The sequence below is a fragment of the Myiozetetes cayanensis genome, unplaced genomic scaffold, assembly GCF_022539395.1.
Source record: "Myiozetetes cayanensis isolate MyiCay16 unplaced genomic scaffold, myiCay2020 scf1, whole genome shotgun sequence".
Lineage (NCBI taxonomy): Eukaryota > Metazoa > Chordata > Aves > Passeriformes > Tyrannidae > Myiozetetes > Myiozetetes cayanensis.
Window position 1 is genome coordinate 98809297 of NW_026086604.1, and position 20607 is coordinate 98829903.

The 20607-nt window shown below is 41.1% G+C and overlaps 2 protein-coding genes across 12 annotated transcripts in view; one reads left to right on the forward strand and one right to left on the reverse strand.

Moving 5' to 3' along the window:
- EGFR (epidermal growth factor receptor) overlaps positions 1 to 20607 on the reverse strand; it is a 1326436-nt gene that overhangs the window by 606385 nt on the left and 699444 nt on the right. The gene's annotated exons all lie outside the window — the stretch shown is intronic.
- HECW1 (HECT, C2 and WW domain containing E3 ubiquitin protein ligase 1) overlaps positions 1 to 20607 on the forward strand; it is a 255066-nt gene that overhangs the window by 768 nt on the left and 233691 nt on the right. The gene's annotated exons all lie outside the window — the stretch shown is intronic.

Below are 20607 nucleotides of genomic sequence, written 5' to 3' on the forward strand. Positions count from 1 at the left end.
CTCCTTGACAATGCAGCAAAATTTAAAGCCCGAACTGCCTTTTTCCCCCCCGTTCTGTTGCTGTAAGCCAATCTTGTGACTTCATATTTTGGTTATTACCTTGTGTTATTATGTAACTGCATTTTTTGTTAGCAATTAAATAAAATAACTTATAAGTATGTTAAGAACATTGCCCTCGCCTGTAGCATTGTCAAATGCTGCGTTTCTCATTTTGCAGCCTGCATGGATAATGGGTTTATACTGACACGGGCAGTACAATTCATTTTGTTCTCTCTTGCATCGTTTCCTGTGTGTTTCTCTATAGTTGCAGAAGAAATTACTTGGCCCGGGTTTAGATTTTTGCATCCTGCTGTTTGGAGCTGCAGTAGTGCCTCCTTTTTTTTTTTTTTTTTTTTTTATGCTGCACTCAGCAGAAGTGCGTAGTGAGACTGTACAACAGCCAGTCAGGCTGTGCTCCTGTCCCTGTGTTTACCAGCACTACCTTCTCATTTTGTGGGGTACCCAACCCTGTCTGGACATGGCAGGAATTAGGGGCAGGGTGCTGCTGTGCCAGTGGTGCCACATAGCAGGTGGTCAGCTGCGCCTTTCTGATTAGTGCTCATGCGAGGATTGCAGTTATTACAGTAATTCATTTTGGCTAGGGGATTCATTTTCAAAATTTGGATTTTCCACTAAGAAGGGATTATCATTTCTCTGTATGGTACGTGTGTTCTGTGAAGAAGTGGAGTATGGTATGTATCCTGGCTGCTCTCTCTGCTTCTTTTCTGTCTGTCTCTGAAGTGCACGCCCATTTGGACAACACAGGTGCAATGTTGATTTTCATGCTGGAAGTAGATGTGAGAAGCAGCACGCACTTAGCCAACACAACACTCATCCTGTTGATGTAGTCTCAGTCTAGTACGTGGGAAAAGAGTATCTGTTCTTACAGAGGAAAAGAGGAGTACATTTACTTATTTGTTTCAGGAGGGTGAGCAGGGAGTTAAAACAGAGTTGTTGGTCAGATAGCTAGTGTTTGTGAGCAGCAAGCAGCAGTGAGTCAGGGGTTGATGCCATATTTTGTCCCTTGTGTGATACAGTCGCTAATGTGTTTCTGACTTAATGTCACCTGAGCTTTGGACTCCTAAACTTTTAGTATCAATCAGCTCTTTCTTGTCAGCTTACTCGTTTGAAATCAGAGAAAGCCAGAGCATGAACTGATGCACTCAGTGACTTTATCAGTAACTGTCAATATCTAAATATGACGGTGATTTATTTGAAAGCAAACTGTGTACACTTGCTCAGAACATCCCAAAGAATTGATCCCAAATTCATATGCGCAGTGTTTTAAATACATTCTAGTAAACAATACTTATTGTGTTCCAATAAATAAATGGCTAAGACTTGTTACTAAAGTGCATCTTTCAGTGCCTTTGTGTTTTATGTACATGGCATGAGATGTAGCATTCTTTGCCATTGTGAGATAATCTCTGTGAAGCTTCATGGAGTTTTGCACGTGCTGTGTCTGATGCTAATTAGCGTTCATTCGAGGTAGTGCTAAATCCTTCCCCCTGTCTCCTTTTGAACGGTCTTCTTACAAATGATGCAATGACTTGAATAAATAGTACAAGCAAAATTTACCTTATTAGCAGCTTTTTGAAATATTGCACTTCAAGTTGCGAGAGTGGTGGTGTTGAACAGTTGGTGTTGGGCCAGGAGCTGTTCTAACAAAGAGGTTAGGTTGTCTATTTTTTAAAGCTGTCAGATCTGTCTTGTGGATGCAGGCATTAAGGTTACCCTGTGGTTTCAGTTCTGAAAACTGCTTTTAAAAAAAGTATCCAGCAAAACAATGTCCTCATTCCCCCACCAGTTAACCACGATGCGAAGTTCAAACAGAAGGATTTTAGTAACTAAAACGGGCAATTATTCTGAAGTTTCTTTGTGATGATAGACTTTGCCACAGAATGTACCTTGTTGTCACAGTGATTTTTGATCTTTCAGAATGTCTCTGTGGTCCTAAGTCTTTACCTATGTAGTTTCCTACAAACTTAGGAGGCCGGGCTTCATCATGTATAGATCACAGCCTTTGTGGGCCTTAGAGACAGGGAGGAGAACTTGAACCTTATAGAAGTTCTCTGGCTTGCTCTCCCTCCTGTTCTGCAGAAGGAGTGCTTGCCAGCCTAAGCTGAAGTTATGCCTTTGTGAGTAGTACCCCAAACAGTTTCACCGGGTATCTATGTATACGTGTGGCTTCCACGAGTGGGTCATACCTGCAGCTGCTGCAGCTTTCCAGCATATAGAGCTATGATTCTGTGATTGCACTGGGAGTCACCATCGCCTCAGATGCTCCCCAACCTCCAGTGGCACCTGTGCTGCTAGGAATGTTGCTGTAGCGTTGGCTGCTTCCCTCAGATGGGCTTGAAGTAGCTGGGGGATGATCCTGCTCATACGGTTTTGTGTATCTGCCTATTAGCAGGAAAAGGAATTGTGACGCCCTCTTTTCTTCAGGATGTCTGTTGTTTGTTTACGCTCAGCAGCTTTCTCGGTTTTGGCAATAAGGAGATGAGTCAGTTTTGCTTCTGTTTAAGGCTTTTTTTACCCATTTCCCTTGTAACATTTTGTGTGCTGTTGTGATTCTGCAGTGGCTGAGTGGCAAATACTGCAGGGTTTTGGTTTAATTCCTTATATATATATAACAAAGAAATATATTTATATATATATTTATATATATTGGTGGCCTTAGATATCATGACCATTAGTTCTAATAAAGTTTAGAATAGACTAGATCTTATATATTTACGTATTTGTCCTAAAACACGGGAATATTTTGTTTTCTGCTGGTAATCTCAGGAGGGTGGGGGTCATGCAACTCATGAAAAATGAAAGTACAGCCTGTAGCAAACAGCAAGATGGGATACCACCTACTCCAGCTGATGTTTTCTAGATGAGATTTGAGGCCAGCAAGGTGCTTAGAATTAATTAAGAAGAAATGGCAAGTTTCTTAGATGCAGAGAGCCCAGGGTCATTTTCCTTACAGTTAATGAATGGTGGCTAGGCAGCTGTATAATGGGCTTGTGAGTCAGTCTCGGACTTCTTTTGATCAGCTATGCCTGGCTAGGGTATCCCATCATTAACTCTGAAGTAGGAGGTGTAGGCTCTTCAGGCTGGGTTCCTTAGGAGGTGCTGGGACTGTCCCTTGGCAAGAGGGTGTCCCAGTAAGACTGGTCCAAACTACAGGCAAAACAGTCTGCTGTGCTGAGAAGCAGACTGCTAGGTGCAAGAGGCTGACTGTGACCCCATGGCCTGCTTTTGCTTTGGCAAGAGGGAGGAGTTAGGTTGAAGCAGGGCAGCAGCTGAGCCTGGAGTGGAATTCACTTGCTGCAGTACCTGTTGCAGCTCCCATTTGTCCTCTGCCTCCAGTGGAAGCAGCAATGGAAACCACCATCAGCTCCTCAGGGCTCTCCTTCCCCCAACTTTCCACTTTATAATCTCACCCTCCTTTTCCACGAGTTAGAAGCAGCCTAAGCTTGATCCCAGCCCCTCGTCCTTTTGTCCAGAACACTGCCTACAATGCAGATAAACCTTGAGATGGCTTGGGGGTTGGGGTGGAGTGATATGGCAAGCTGTTCCTTTTAGATCTTGAAAAAAAGGGAGAAATCCTGGTGCTTGTGTTTGAAATATCGAAGCCAGTGATCAGCGCTGTGTTCCCCGGGGAATCGCTGCGCTCCATTGTATTGCAAAGTTCTCTGAGGACGCAGCAGCGCAGGCAACATTCCCTTGCTGCAGAGCAGAAGGTCTGTGGGAGAGAGCGTGTGCACAGCAGTCAGAAAGCCTATTATTGAGACCTACGCTGAGGTTTCATTTTATGCATTTAGCAAAACAGGCTCGCTCTTTCACACTTTCCAGATATTTTTATATTTCTCTGCAGATGCTTGTAGAACACCAACATTTGTTTGGTTTGAAGCCTGAATTAAAATTCCTAACTAGTGTCTGGAGGCAAAAGAAAAAAGGCAAGTATTTCTCTCAGAATTAAAATCCATTTAAATTTGAGAGTTGTTAACCCATGAAATAGCGATGCAATATGGAATGTCTCTTGGACTGAATCACTTGTGTTTAAAATGGAACATGCTCTAAAAATAAATGGCTAATTGCTTCAGTGTAGTCAATATGGAATTTAAAGATGACTGACGGAGCGATTTGTCATCCGTCTCCATAGCAGGAGTCATCTGGGAAGTCTATGATGTTAAAGTCATTTGTTTCTATTAACACCTTTTAGAGTAGTTTTGTTAATGAACTCTTGAGCACCAGGACTGAAATATGTCATGTGGTGTAATTAATTTTTCTGTATCATAGGAAAATGTTGCCGTGTGGACCTTCAATTACAGAATCAGGTTCCTCAGGTTCTGAAATGTGTGGTTCAGCATGCCTGTTTTCTCAAAGCAGAAGCATGTTTTACTTCTGGTGCCAACCAGCAAAAGTGCTTTCACACATCTTCATGTAAAATGTAGGATGGCGTCCTGAAAGGTTGGGAAGATCTGATGTTGTGCTACCCACTTTTTGCAGAGAGGAGGACTGGTGGATACCCCTGCAAAACATGTGTAAGCAGAAGAGGTGGAGTAGGAAATTGTCTGTTGTTCCCAAGGGGTAAAAGGAGAGCAAGAGAGAGGGAGAAAAGCTTAATGAGATGGTCAAACAACTCAATCTTCACTGTATGCTGGTGAAATGCCAGAGTGCTGGTAGTATGGAGATGGGTCAAGGAGCTGTTCTCTAGATCTCAAGTGTTTCTGTGACTTCCCTTCCTTCCCGAAACAAACTATCCTGCCAAAGTCTGTCCTGGCAGAATATATGTTGTATGTTGTACAGACTTTGCTAAACTAGGTAAGAAGCAGTGTGGTTGGGGATAATCCAGCTTTTCTTGTGAACTCTGTGCCTCTTGTAAGGCACTTCCTGAACCATTTGAATTGTAGTCTTTCCAACTGGACACAACAGATGTGTGTGGGGCTACCTACCTGGGCATCTGTGGGCATGCTTACAAGTGCTTGAAAAACTAGTGGAATGCATAGGATCATCTGACGTCCCAAGCTGGGCAACTTGCTGCTTTTGTTTTGACACTGTCAAGACTGGTCGTAGGAGACATTGTTGTATTCCTACATCTTAATGCAGCCTCAGGAAAATTTAAACTTGAATTCACATTTTAATGGAGAACATCCATCAAGTGTTAGGTTATTTGTCAAGTGTCTTTAATGATGTGTTAAAAAAATAAAGCTATGTGAGAGGCCCTAGGATTTCAATATGAAAATATATATATTACTGTTTCTTTGACAAGATATCTCTTGTGTGCAATTGCTTGGTTGCCTGAAGAAGACAAAGAAAACCACAGATTTACTCTCTGAAGCAGCATCTTGATTTAAATAGCAAAGCTGAGTTGCTATATGCTTAATATGAAAAGAAGGGTAAGCAGGTGAAATGTTTAATCTTGGAGCCAGAACATATGCTTCCAAGATGATGCTGTTTGATGCTGTTCAATACTCACAGGAGGCCTAGTAGCCTATTAGGTTGTCTCCTGCCTTGGTTACAGGCCTGTGGAATTTATATAGAGATTAGGAGTTACATCTTCCCGTGAACTTTTCAGTTGCTTGATTTGACTGCGCCATGCTCTCAAATGGTGGTCAGTGTGAGGTCAATACCATGATTCAGAAATACTACATATGTACCTGAGTCATAGGAGAGACATGATGCTGAGATAAAGTGTTATTGAGTCAATCCCTTTAGTTTAAAAATGAACAGTGCTTCTTCTAAAGATTTTTGGAACTTTTTTTGATGAAGGGCAATGCTGTGTGGCCTCTTGTGATTTTTTTTTTTAAATTTTTTTCACAGAGCTGAGTGTCATAGGGAAGCTGACTGTCTCCTGTGCCAGCATGAAGCACTGACATTTCTTTCTCATTACTCTAGCAGCAGGGTAAAGCAGAAACAACCATAGGAGTTATCACCCAGACCAGATATTAAAGACTAATGAGCTGAACTATATTTTCTCCTCTACTTCTTAGGCTAGAAAAGAATTCCAACAGAAAAAGACCTGGTCCTGTGGTAGAACTCCTTTCTGAGACCCATCACTGGGCTTATAAGAGTTAGGCTGCCTGATTTACCTTCCTTTTTGTTTCCATTTCTTAATGTTCCTTAAGGATTTTGCTTTGTGTGTGAAATTACCCATTTTTATATGAGCAAGCTCCCATTAAAGAATAAGATTTCTCACCTGACTAAACGCAGAATTTCTTTTGTTGGCCAAGAAACTGCATGCTGGTGTAAGAACCATTATCCACTCTTGAAATTCAACTTTGTATTATTCTTTCATACTCCTCAGAACTGTCACTCTCAAAGAATCCTCCTTGCAGATTTTCAAAGATTCCCTCTCTTTGATAGTCTGTTCTCCACCTTCAACCTTCTGACTTGTCAAGAACTGAGTGATTGCAAAATACTGTTGTTCTTTGCAATGCAGTTTGCTACACAGATACTGTGGGCCATGCAATTTTATGTCTCAGACAATTAAAATGTGGTTTAATAACTCAGACTAATTCTCCATACCCAATAACATGATGTAGACTAAAACTTTAGTGTCTGTATTTGAGCAATTATATTAGAGCACTTCTAATTAAAAACATGTATCACCTAATTGTAAGTCTCTGAATTCTTAAATATCAGTATCTTTTGCACTCAACTGTGTCTAAAGCAGGAGCAGGTGCAGAGAGGTTACTTGTTTATCATGAAATGCTTAGGGCAATTTACAAATTAGGTTTTACTGTTGCTGGGGAGGGAATGAAAAAGTTTGGGATGTGGGAACAAAATCACAAGTAGGAAATGCAGCAAAACTGTAGCAAAGGTGTGGCAAAGTGTTCTGTGCCTTTCTGTGTGTTCAGCTAACCAAATGAGCTACTGAGGTTTGAGTGGAGGTGGAAGGGTGGAAGCAGAGAGTGTCTTCTACAAATGGGATCTAAGGAGAAGCCACTCGACTTGCAAGCTGGAGCCATATGGTAACTTTTTTGACATGTCAGCTGTATTGTCTTGTCCAGCTTGGAAGATCATCACAAGCCCAGGGGCGTTGCTACAGAACTTCTAGAAACAGGCAGACTGCCCTAGTGTCCCCTCTCCTTTCCTCCTTTGTCTACCTGAACCTGTTTGCAAAGGTGACTTTTTGAAGTTTGGAGTAGGGGTGGTGGCTCAGGCCAGCCTCGCTGTAGGGTTGTCTCGACCCTGCACCATCACCACCACCAAGAAACCCTAAAAATGTCTAAGGCTCTGGTTGAAAATGAGTAAGAAACAACTCCCCAAAAGATAGTAATGGATAGGTGTTGCTTAATTATAGTAAAGGATGATATAGGGCTGTGGGGTAGAGGTTGTATGTTTAAACCTCTGTTTGGAGTGGGAATAGAAGTGTTTCTGGTAGAGCCTCTGCTTCTGTGAAATATCTTGATTGCCTAGTTTATATTAGAATGTTTTTCTAAGGGTTCTCAAATGTCAATTTAGTGTGTGTGTATGAATTATTTGTTGGTAAAATACAATTCTGAGGCTTGGACTCCCAGTTAAATATATGCCTGGTTTGACCTATTTTTTCCCCAACCTAATTCTGCCAGCTCTGTGTGTGCATGCGTGATATTTCTTGCTGAGGGAGTCCTGCTGACCTTAGAGAGACAACACACCTTAGGAAAGCTGGTAGGTAAGCGGTGGTAGTGGTAGCAGGCTCAGGGTTTGCATGAGATGGGCTGTCAAGCTGGCTTAGCAAGGGGGAGACGTGACATAGGATGTTTGAGGAGGAGTCTACTGATTTAACACTGTGTTATGTAGCAGCTCAGGAAGGATCATTGTAAATAATGTTATGCTGACTTGTGACCTCCAGCAATGGGTCTGAGAGATGGACAGATCAGTCTACTTGATGGCCTTCTAATAACTCACTGAAAACCCTGTTCATCTGCTTTAGCTACCTGGACCAAAAAGGATATAAATGCAGCATTGCTAATCCAAATAATCCCTGTGGGACTACGAGAGGGGACACCCACATGCTGAAATGAAAAGTGATAAGAGGGCCTTAAGCAAATGAAGATCTAAGCTGCTAAGTCTACATGGCATATTGTGAGCTTACTAGCTTATATCCAGGACCCTATAGCCATGTTTCATGCAGCACTGCACCAAAAGAGAAGCATAACAGATTATCTTGAGTCGTCTGCGAGCGACTGGGTTATGTACAGGCACCAATAGGGTTTCTGTGTGCCGCACAGTTTTTATTCCTCTTGTAATGCGGGCAAAAGTGGCTTGCTGCATCTCTACCCCCTCAGCTGGGTTAGGTTCAAGTTGGTTGACAGTACCTGGAGAGAGGCAGGTCCTCAAAAGCAGGAACTTCAAAACTGATGTGTTGGGTAGGGCCTGGTTCTCGGGGGGGAGCTCCCCTTTCCAGAAAGGGGTATTATTGTTTCTCTTGCACCTGATTTAGATCAGACCTAGATCTGTGATTTTCGAGGAATGTGACCTAACAGGCAGGGAGATCCTCTAAGTGTGTGTGAGTATGGGACATGCTTTACACTGATCTGGCTAAAGTCATTATGTTCTACATGGAAGATTTGAAGATTCATTGAGCCAGAGAGCAAGAGGGAGCATAATTCCGCTTTAATGGGTGGAGGGGGAGTTTCTATTCCTTTGGCAGGAGCTGGTTCCTGTGTTCTATATGCAGACAAGCAAGTAGATTGTCAAGACTGGTGTTTCTGGATTGCACAGGAGCAGAACAGTGTTTCCCTGAATCCTGTTGTGTTGAAAGCAGGGATGAGTAGCAGTGAGTACCATTTTCGACTCGAATGGCTAAATTTTGCATAAATCTCATTCTTTTGATCTGGCCCAAAATATCTGTGTTCAGTCTAAGTCTTCTGAACTGTTATTATTCATGCCTCGATGATGCATCCAATGGGAATTTGCATATTTGTTTGGCTTGTTTTATGCAGTAGTTTTTTCAAATGAATCCTGGTAGTTAATGGTGAATATGAAAGCTTTCAAATACAAATTCCCATGTAATAGGATACTGATATAATTTGGTCAGAGCTCTGATAAGCTGCAGGTAATGGGTGGTAACCAGTTCTTTGGGCCTCACAGAACCTAGGTTTAGAGCTTAGAAATATGTTGGGCTCACCTCTACGTTTAAAAGTGCGAAGACAAAGGTGAGAGATTATTGAAAAATGCTTTCCAGCTGCACCACTCAGCCAAAACCATTGTCTTTCCGTAATCACTTCCCTTGATTCTTTGTTCATGCTTTCTGATAGGTGGTAGAGCAGGAGGGGGGCTTTGTAGGTGCAGAGGTCTCAGTTGAACTTCATGCCAACTGAGGATTTCTCATTAGAGGAGCATAGTTCACATTGCAGTTCATGATAAATAAATAATAAAAAGTTAGTTCCCTCCTGTAGCTTTTAAGGGTTTGTTGTTGTTGTGTGTTCCCCAGCCACGTTTTAAAGGAAGCAGGAGCTTAAGTCAGCAGGCAAAGTCTGCATCTGCTGGAGGTAGCAGGTCTTCCATCTAATGAACCATTTTTATGTAATTGCTGTGGAGGGAAAAAAATAGTCCTATTTTAGAATAGAGAGGGTTGGCATTGAGCAGGCTTTCTCAGAGGCCACTAACCAAGTGTGATGTTCCTCCTCTTGCTGTGGTTCGTGTCCCTGCAGTGCTGTCCTGCCAGGCTTGTCTTTGCAGGCCAGCTTCAGGTGTGGTTCAGGATCTCAGACCAGTCCTTGGCAGCCCTGCTGAGTGCTGAGTCACAGGGAAGAGATGGAGGCGCAAGTACTGCGCAGATCTGTGCAGCACTGCTGGATTGTTTGTTGGAAACTAGAGACACCCAAAAATCACAATCGCATCTTCAGCTGTTGATCAAGATTGGTGATAAAATTGTGATGTTCATTTTCAGAAAGCTGGCAGCTTGAGTAAAGAACTGAATTTGTCACCACATGAGCCACCTTGAGGCTTGGAAACCTCTTAAAAAAAAAACCAAACCCAAAATGCCATATATTCCATATATTTTTTTTCTTGCATATGTTTTTTGAAATACGTGTCATTAATGTATAGACATTAAATCAGCCTTGTTTTGGGTACTCTTTTCCCTGGAGTCTCTCACTCCTGGTGAAGACAGGTGACCTGGGCAGGAGCAAACCCAATGCACTGCAAACATGCAGCAGATTTATCTTCTCAAAGTAGCTCTAGTGCATGCATGTGTGGGAGGAGGGGAGACATATTAAATAGTGGAGCTGAATGAAGATTTGCCAGTGGAACAGTTTTCTGTCAAAAAAAAAAAAAAGGAAGCTGTTTTAAACAGAATCAAAATGTTCCTCATGAGAATGTGTTTGTAATGCAGCTGGCAGCTGTTCAGAGGACCTGGAGCCCTGCAGCCTTGTTTAATGATCAGATCCAGTTGGGAGAGATCAGAGATGGAGGTGTGGCAAAGTGGTGGTTGTTGTTATGCTTCAGCTGTAAGGAAAACTTCAAAATGCTTCCATTTCCCACAGTGCAGAGAACGAGATTTGATCATACTCTGCCATTTCTTAACACAACCATTTCTTAAAAAACTCTCTACTGTTTCCAGTGCCCATTATTGTTCTAGTGTGGTACTATTGTATTTACTTCTTGGAGGCCTGGGGCTGATCTCTTTGGTACGCCAAGTTCATTCAAGTCGCTGATCTTGCACTAGGGATGCATTTGGCCCATGAAGTCTTAAAATAACTGTGGAAACACTCACTGTGTTATGTGGGACAGAGACCATACAGGTTTCTCAGCTTGCAGTTTTCTAACACTTGTGCACTGGAAAACAAAAACACATCAGTGAGGGAACCCCCCTCCCCTAAACATACACAATTACTTTTTGGCTTCACAGGATTACTTTGAATCGAATCCCTGCTCCCTTTTTTAATTCAGTTTCCCTGTTTAGATTCAAGAAACTTTAGCAAGTTTCTTTTGTTTTCCCTCCTGACACTGCTGGGAGAAATTTTTTTCTTCTCATTATCTCTACTGCCCCTCACTTCACTGACATCATTTCTGTAGCCGTTAAAACTTATGTTTGGGCTTTCAAGCATCCAGTGCAAACTAAGCATAGTTTGAGTCCTCCTGGTTTCAGTGGTATTGGGACCTTCTTATTTTTTCCATGAATACTTAGCCGTTTTCAGTTTATGGACTGTAAATCTTCTGATATAAAATGCTCTTCTAGCAGGGATGTGAACTTCCATAGAAATGTCATGTCATATTTGCCATTCAGTTATCTATGTAACCTGCATTCTTCAGGCCTAGCAGTTGGGCTTTTTTCTTTCTTATAGTTAGAGTTTGTTTTTTTCTTATAATTAAAGGGAATTTTCTGTGTTTTAGTCTGTGTCCATTGCCTCTGGTCCTATTGCTGGTCACCACTGCAAAGAGCCTCGCTCAGTCTGCCTCACTCCGTTCCACCAGCTATTTATGCATATTGATAAGATTCCCCTTGAGACTTTTCTCCAGGCTAAATAATCCCAGTGCATCCTTCTGCTTCTCTAGCCACTCTTTCCTGCATGTTAGTAATTTCTTTGGGTCAGGACATGCATTAGTGTGCCTGCATGGAGAGCTGTGTCAGGGCAGTGACCTGGGCTAGAGGTAACCTGTTATTTTTTTTATGCTGTGTGGTTTTAACCCAGAGTGAGGGCTACTTGACTGTTCCATGAAGCCTTATGGCAATGCAAGCAAACAGCCAGCAGAGTGGGAATAATGAGTGGGAGGAAGGCAAGGTGTTTCTTCTTGCGGAATTGTCAATCTGTGCTGTCTGTAAGTGTTTGTAACAGTAGTCACCTGTGTGGACTGTGAACAGATGTGAAGGCCTAAGAGTAAAAACCTTTGGTCTGGACTTAGTGGGGCAATGGAATTGGCATTCTGCAGGGATTTTTGTCCTCTGTGAGAAAAATAATACTTTTTTATTATTTCTTTACCCTGTCCTCAACCATTTTCTACTCAGGAACTTCCGTAATTGTTTGTATTTCTGTGGATAAGTTTAGTACCTTTCAACAGAGATCTGCTCCATGAAATCACCTCTGCTTTCCTTTGAACCTGTCTACACTTTTATTATATTTGAAAGTGAATTTCCCAGCTCAACTAGCCGTTGCACTAAGAATCATTTCTTTTAGTATGTTGTGAACCTGCCTCCTGCTTTCTCTTGATGCTCCTTCCTTCCACTATTGGAAGTGAATAATCCTCTGTTCTCTTTTTCACTCTTGAGTCTGTGGACCTCTGTCATATCTTCCGTCCGTTTTCTTTTATCCTTCCCTGAATCTTCTGTGAATCTTTTCCTCTGCCTTCATCTTTGGTACCTGCATACCTTTCCACTCCTGATTTGTCATCATTATAAAATACACTCCTGTTGTTCAGATACTCCTTTTGCAGTGACTCCCGAACTTCTAACTCCAACTCTTAATGTGCACTTTTGCATCTCCTGTTGTAGCTCTGTGTATTTTGTGCAGTTCTGTTTCATTGCTATCTTATCTGGATACAGTGCAGTTTCATGTGATCCTTTTCTCTCCTTTGTCTCCTCCCACCACCAATATTTTGCTCATGGTCTTAGTCTTACTATTAGATTTTTTTTTATCAGACAAAATTCAGCTCTGTTCTCACATTATTAATGGATGTAATTTTCTGTTCCCATCTGTTGCCAAAAATCTTTGCCCGTGATTTGGTAATTTTATCCTTTTCTGTTGTAATTTTAACCTCATCAGCTTCGTGCTAGTTAAAAATCTGCCGTGAGGGCATTTTTCTCCTCTGTTTCATTTTATTTGAATCTGAGGTCAATTTTTTTTGCCTATTTATCTTATTTTTATCTTTATGGATTTGCTAAATATTGCTGATTCTCAGATACAGATTCTTGTGCCCTCTGTCCCTTCTTTTGCTAGATAATTAACTGAAGTACTTAATTTCTGCCATTGGTATGGCAGATCTCTTCATGCTGCTTTCTGTACTCATTGAGCCAGTGCTAAGAGAGCACCTGAGTGGTTTATTACTTTCTTCCTTCAGATCCTTCCCAAATACTTACTCCTACAAAATATCTATTTCAGTAATATCTGTGAACCACTGCTATGCATTATCTTGTATCATCAATATAAGATTATTGGAATTTTGGTATACGGATAGTAGATAAATTGCAGCTCAGTGCTACACCTTGCATTTCATGGAATTGTGTCTTATATTGGCCATTCGTGAGACAATTGCTTCTGATGTTCCTGACATTTTTGACTTTGCCTTATTAGTAGGTGATATAATTAAATCTTCCAAAATGCAGAAGACTTCAATGAGTTCTGTTGGGATTTTCATGCACAAGTTACTTATTGGGATTATTATGGCTCTTCGAGGGTGTTGAGGGTCCTGTACTTTTTGGTGAGTGTTCTAAGAATCTTTCTCCCCCTGTTGTATTAAATAAATCTCACCTTACTTTAGCTGTCTAGAATTGAGTCTTCCTGTAGCAATGGAAAAAGTGGATTCTTTGCAGTGGGTAGAGGGGCTTGGGATGAACTGTTCTGTATTTTAAGGTAAGTTGTACTTTCCTGTGTGTCTCTCTCTCAAGAAAAACTCAATGCAAATTTAAGCAAAACAGCTACAGAACTGGATGATGTAAATCTCACCTTACATCTGCTATAGGGTTGTCTGTGGCAATAGAGGACTGGAATTTCTGGTCAATATTTCTGTGGTAGTTCATATTAGCATTTAAGTGTATGTTGCCAAGGTTGTTTGTGTCTGCCTTCCTTGAGAGTGCAGTTTTGCTTTAGCAGAGGGGCTACATGTTATTCTGTTCAGTGGAAAGTGTCACAAGCAGTAATGGCTGATTCATAATCACCTGCACGTAACTATGTAGAGCAGTGTACTTTTTGAAAAGTGTAAAGGGTAATTGCATATCCAGCCAATAATTCTCTCCATAAGTATTGAAAAATCAGGAGTTGCACTCTCTGCCAATGGGGAAGTTTTCAAGGCTTTTGATTTGGAGACTTTCTCATATGACATCAGAGTGCTTACAGGGTTCAAGGTTTTCAGTATGTGCAGGTTGAAGATTTAGTTCTGGAAGGGAGAGCTGAAATTTTTTTTCCTTGACCCTGTTACTACAGGTATACATTAGTGAGTTTAATAAAAATCAAGGCTTTTTCCCAAAGTGCTGCTCTCACTGGAAAGCAGTTAGATTTGAAGGTCCTTCTCCCCTGTTGCAAACAAATTGCTCTATAAAGTTTGGGATAGCAAGAAATTACAATTTCTTTGTATTGATTTTTTTTTTTACTTGGCTATGATTTTCTTTACATTCTCCTAAGCTTTGTTATGTGGCCTTTTATATGTTGTTTATTTAACAAACATGAATGTTACTCACTGAAAAAGAAAAATCCTCTCATCTTCTCGAGGGTTAATCAAGGGAGAAACTTTCAAACCCATGAAAACAAGGTGAGACTCTCTCTCCTCTGAAATATTGAATAAAGGAATCAAAGGGAAGTAATACTCTCTGATGATACCTCAGGGAAGATTTAATTAAGAAAATGAAATTGCATTAAGAGTGACCTATTGTGGACTGCCAAAAAGCCAGCAGATGAGGGAGACATTTGTTAGCAGTGTGTGCCCATCAGTAAGAGCTTGCACATTGTACCAAGCCTGGGAGATATGATGCTCCACTAAGTGGCTTAAAGCAGTGTCTAACTATCTGATTTGTTAAGGTCAGTACTTCAGGGAGCACGCCTAGTCTGTGAAATGGCTTGCACGTTCTGGGAATCAGGGCTGGTTGTGGCATGTGGCCACACGTGGGTCTCTGCTCGTGCCTTGCTTGGACTTCATATTAATGAGTCACCTACAGTTCAGAGACAACAATTGTTTTCAACCTTCACTGGCTAAAAGCTGCTGTCAGGTGTGTGGCATCAGCTGTTCAAGCCTCCTGTGAAGTTGTACCTGGAGCACAGTGGGTAAGTTTGCTGAGGTTTCAGTTGTGTTTGTGTTTCAGTGTTTGTGTTGCTTTTAATCAATGTGGTTAATTTTTCATGTGTGCTGACCGGAAGCAGTTTGGCACTGACTGGACCCTGGAGATGCAAGGGCAGTTAACTGGTTGGCAGAAGGTCAGCTGAGGGGTGATGTGGGATGGCATATAGGAAGAAAGCTCTGTCTGTTGGGTCAGGTCTACTAGAGGCATGAAAAGGAAGCAGCTCACTTCTTCCCTTGGTGTGACCAGAATTTTTAGAGCTCAGAGCTATGCACTGAGGGGAGTGCATCCACAGTCTACTCTTGCCTCTAGAGGTGAGGATTGTCTCTGGATTCACAGATGAGGATTGAATCAGGAAACTGTGGAAAAAGCAAATGAACTGAGGAGGAGGGAATGTAAGGGAACTTAACACTCGAACCTTTACTCCCCTAGGCAATGCTTTTGAAATACATTTGACTCATGGGGTCTTGAACAAGCCAGGGACTGACATTTAACAAGTAAAGGCTGCAAGGATGGGTCTGATGTCAGTAATAACATGTGTGATTTTGTAAGTCAGCAGTCATCCCTGTGCTAGGGCTGAGCGGTTTCTCCTGTGCCCCGTGCACTCTCTGAATCCCCAGAGGTCTCTCTCAGCCTGCGCTCTGGCAATTACAGAGGCATTCCCTTGCTCTCACCATTAGTGTAATAGCTTGTGAGAACATCACTTATCCTTTTGCTCTTGAGTGACTAGTGCTTCCGTAATCTCCTTTGCATTAAACTAATGGATGGCTTGTGTATGCAATTTTTCTCCCCCTCCTCATATGGTGAGGAGGGTATCTGTCACTGCTTTTGTCTCATTTGTCTTTTAGTGCAGATGAAAATAGAAAGAGAATTTGACAAGAAATTGGAACAACTGTCATAGCTTGTTGTGTCTTACTAAAAGTATGCAAATAATAGAAAATGCCTACTGAAAAAAAGAAGCATATTGCCACATTCAGTTCCTTAGTTGCCATGTGTAATTCCTCAGTTGCAAGAAGGCAGATTGTCACTATTAGCATTTTACCTGACTTTTATTTATTTATCTTTCAGTTAGAAATTTTATGTTTAAAGTAGCTACTTTATAAAGTGGAACAGTGACCACTTGAAGGCATCCCTTATGAAGGAGGAAGAAAAACTTTGCTTACAGATACAGTACCTCTCCCACTGTCTTTTACTGAAACGTAACAGGGTTTTAAAGACCTGCTTCATTTTCCTTGCATTTGCAACATTATACCTGTTCTGCTTTCTTTATTGTTAGAAGTTTTTCATAATGTCTGAACTGACTCTTGCTATGGTTTAATCAGTTCCATCCATTATGGGCGCAAGAGACAATATTCTTTCTTCTTCACAGTAACATCTTAAATACTGAATGGTATCACTTGCACCATTCTTACCACTCCATTTCCCATCGTTTTGCCATGTTTTTGCTAACTAGGCCCAATTGTATGTATATCTCTATGGGTTGTGTTTTCCTAAATTTTACTCTTTTCTGTGACTCTTTGGACTTGCTCCAGTTTCCTGATCTGTTTCTTTAAATGCAGTACCCACGTGAGGGTGTAGTTCTGAAGCTTTGCTGATGCTCAGTAGAGTGGAAGGATAACTCCATGTGTTCTGAGGGGCACAGTCCTGTTTATGTGTTCTAGCCAGCTTGTTTGCCTTGTGCTCACTAGCTTGACTCTGACTCATGTTCACATTGTCATCCCCTATTACCTATGGCTTCTCTCTGAGGACTCTTACCTAATGTGCTGGTTTTGGCTGGGGTAGAGTTAATGTTCTTCACAGTAGCTAGTGTGGGACTGTATTTTGGATTTGTGCTGAAAGCAGGGTTGATAATACAGAGATATTTTAGTTATTGCTGAGCAGTTTGTGCACAGCCTCAAAGCCTTTCCTGCTTCTTGTACCACCATGCCAGTGAGGAGGCTGTGGGCCCTCTTCCCAACAAGGAGTTGGGAAGGGACACAACCAGGACAGCTGACTGCAAAGAACCACAGGGATATCCCATAGCGTGTGATGTCATGCTCAGTATGTAAAGCTGGGGGGAGAAGGTAGGGGTGGACTTTCGGAGTGATGGCATTTATCTTCCCAAAGTAAGTGTTGCGTGCGATGGAGCCCTGCTGTCCTGGAGATGGCTGAACACCTGCCAGCCCATGAGAAGCGGTGAATGAATTCCTTGCTTTACTTGTGCCCGCAGCTTCTGCTTTTCTTATTAGACTATCTTTATCTCAACCCACAAATTTTCCAGCTTTTACTCTTCAGATTCTCTCCCCGATCCCACTGAGGAGGGAGTGACCAAGCGGCTGCATGGTGCTTGGTTGCTGGCTGGGCTTAAACCATGACAACTGGCTTGAAGTTCTCCTTACCATGATTATGCAGTGTGTATGGCTTTATTTCTTTCCTGGTTTTTCCAATATTTATCCAGTTTTCCTCAATAACATTGGATTTGAAACCTGTCCTTCACAATTGTGGTCTTTCTTTGTTCCGTTTGGTCTACAGATTTAATAATTGGCTCTTTCTTATCATCTACTTAAAGATGTAGCAGCTCTAGCCCTCAGAATTCATCCAGGTCTGTGTTAATCATTCACGTGGAACCAGTCATAACTGCTGCATACAGCCTAAATGAACTTTATCTAGATTATGTTTTCCAAACTTTATTAAAAGAATATTGTGTGAGACTGTATAAAAATAATCTTTAAACTCAAGGTATAAAGTATTTGTGCTTTTTCCAAGCCACAGAAACTGTGGGATCTCTCATCAGAGTAAATACCTGCAAGAGGGATTGTAGTCCAGGCTTATTCCTCTTTGTCTAGACTTTATACTCTCTGGGGCAGCCTCTGGGTTTAGCTCCATGTTCTGGAGAAGTATTTGGTAAATCTTAAACCCTCTTGAAGCTTAAATATTAAGGCTATATAAATTCAATGTCAAGGGAATAAAAAATCAGTTGTGCTTTTTTCCCCCCTCTCCCTAGGGACTATTGCAAGATCCAGAAAGTTAATAAACTCTCCACGTGCACAGTATGTCAGCTGGTCCTGAGATCTGTGCAGTAGCTGCCAGCTAGAAAGAGTATTTGGCATTATTACCTGGAATATTTTCTGTTACATTTAGGTTGCACCCAAGTAGAAGGAACACTGCAGATGAACAGATTTTCTTTTTCCCCTGCTACCTTATGCATTTGTAGTCAAATCACAGAATCACAGTCCAGGCAGCTCTTGAATATTTCTGGTAACGGAGACTCCACTCCTAGCCTTTCTGGGCAACATGTTTCAGTGCTCAGTCACCTGCATAATAAAGTTCTTCCTCATGTTCTGGTGGAATTCCCTGTGGATCAGTTTTTGCCAGTTGCCTCTTGTCCTATTGGTTGGCACCACTGCGCAGAGCCTGGCTCCATCCTCCAGACACCCTCCCTTCAGGTACTTACAGACACAGATAAGGTCCCCTCTCAATTGTCTCTTCTCAAGGCTGAACAGGCCCAACTTCCTCAACCTGTCCTCAAAGTGTGAAGGAACCTTTCCTCAAATGCACGAGATGGGACACAAGTGGGATCCAGTATTTAGCATGAACTTTAGTTTATTCATGGTTTGGTTACAATGAAATTACTGTGGTTTTATGATTTGGTTTTTTCTGTATTGTGCATGTGAGAGGAAAAAAAAAAATCTTTACGGATGAGAAGTTTAAAGTGTTTTCTCGGTAACTGTTCCTAGTGAGAAAGTAGATGTGTGAGAAAGAAACAGAATTTAAGTTGTAGCATCTCAGTGAATCAGATCCTCTTGGTATGGGTGTTTTGCAGGGCTTCAGCGTGTCCCAGTAAAAGTGGATGTTAGATCCCATCTGTTCTCAGAGAGCAGGAGCAATGAAGGATATTAATCCATTTTTAAGGTGTATTTTTAAGAGTCTTTTTGTGGGCTGAATCTATGAATCCTAAAATTTATTCTCATCTAAAATATACGCTTCGTTTACTGAATGCCATTCCATCTAAAAGATACATTATTTACTGGAACTTATTGTATCGCTGTGTAGTTGTGGAAGGCTTCCATCAGTCCTCCTTCTTGTTTTGTACAGTGCAGCTTAACTGCTGTATTCAGTTTGCTTCTTGATGGGACTCTGAAAATAATGTTACAATACAACACCTCACAACTTGATTTGTCAGGTTTTCTGCCTGCATGCTAACACTAAGTATAAAAATGTTGATAAGATATCTAGTTTTGTGCAAAGCACATTGAAACACCCTTTGTATACAAGAAAACATGTGGACCTCAGGATTTCAGAGGAGGGTCTCCTGTGTGGAGTTATAGCAGGATAAGCTTCAGGCATTTGGGTATCTACTGTTTTTCTCAGACAAAGCCTTTGGACTGATGCATCAGCAAAGTTTTCTTTGCTGTAAAACTTTTGTCAAGAGTTTACCTCTTTTTTTTTTCTTTTAATTGAAGTCCTTCAGACTGTGGAAGGAGACACATTTGTTCATGTTTTTAGTGTTTATTTCCCCTTTAACAGAAAATTGGTTGAACTTAAAATTTTTAGTCTTAGTTTGTACTCAAATGCATTTAAAGAATACAAAAATCCTTGTGGTTGTGTGTTATAAAAGCTGCAAATTGTCAGTGCTGGGTGCACAGCCATCAAGTGTGGATAACTGATGTGATTCAGAGATGGAATATATCTTTCATAAAACATAATAGATGTTTTATTTGACAAGATTCAGCATTAACTCAGGAAGGAATTGCTTTTCATGATGCACCTTTGAACATTAATTTATATGTTTCCTTATTCTGAGGTTTTATTATCAGTAATTCAAGTCATTTTATGACCCAGCAAACTTACTTTGTCCCTGATATGGCAAAGACTTAGATATATCTTTAATTTTAAAGCAAGATAACTATGCACACTGATTTGAGAGACTCTGCTTACAATTCATTTGAATGGACTAAAGCAGAGTTTGTGTCAATTGGGTTTTGCTCAGGGAGCCTAAATGCTTGGGATTTGGCCACTGGGAGGATTTAAGATACCTCATTAACTTAAAGTAATTTACTAGTGATTTTTAGTTATAGCTTCTGTTTTCATTTAAAGAATATGGGAAAAGTAACTATCAGAGTTTTAAAGTGCAGGGAAATGAATGTGAGATCTTGTACTCACCACTGACTTTAAAAACATGCCTAAATGATTTTTAAAGTTATTTTCTTTAGAATGAACTTCAGTCTCTTTAATTTAGTCTCTTTAATTGACGTCTTAATCTGACCATGGACGTATGTCATGAATCATTGATCCCTTTAGCTTATTAAAACACATTTTATGCAGCTTTTACGGTTACTACCTTTTTTCCTTTCTTCAGTGGTTCTTGAAGTTACTTGACTCGGAAAAATTCCTGAGCAAGGGTTTTTGGTACCTAGATAGTCTAAAAATGAATCTTAGACTTTGCATATGTGTTGCTCAACACTTTGAAGCTTTGAACTACGTTGGCTCTGAGAACATTGTTAAAAGAAGCAGCATCTCGGAAAGCACTGTGTGAATTAATAGTAAACACTGATGAGTATAAGTGACCTCAATTTTTGTCACTTCTCTTGTTAGGTTTGCTAATATTTCATAACATTTGGGTTTTTAAGGAAGAATTTCTTCTCTCTGGCTTCTCTTCCTCTTTCCTTGAGTCTGCAGTG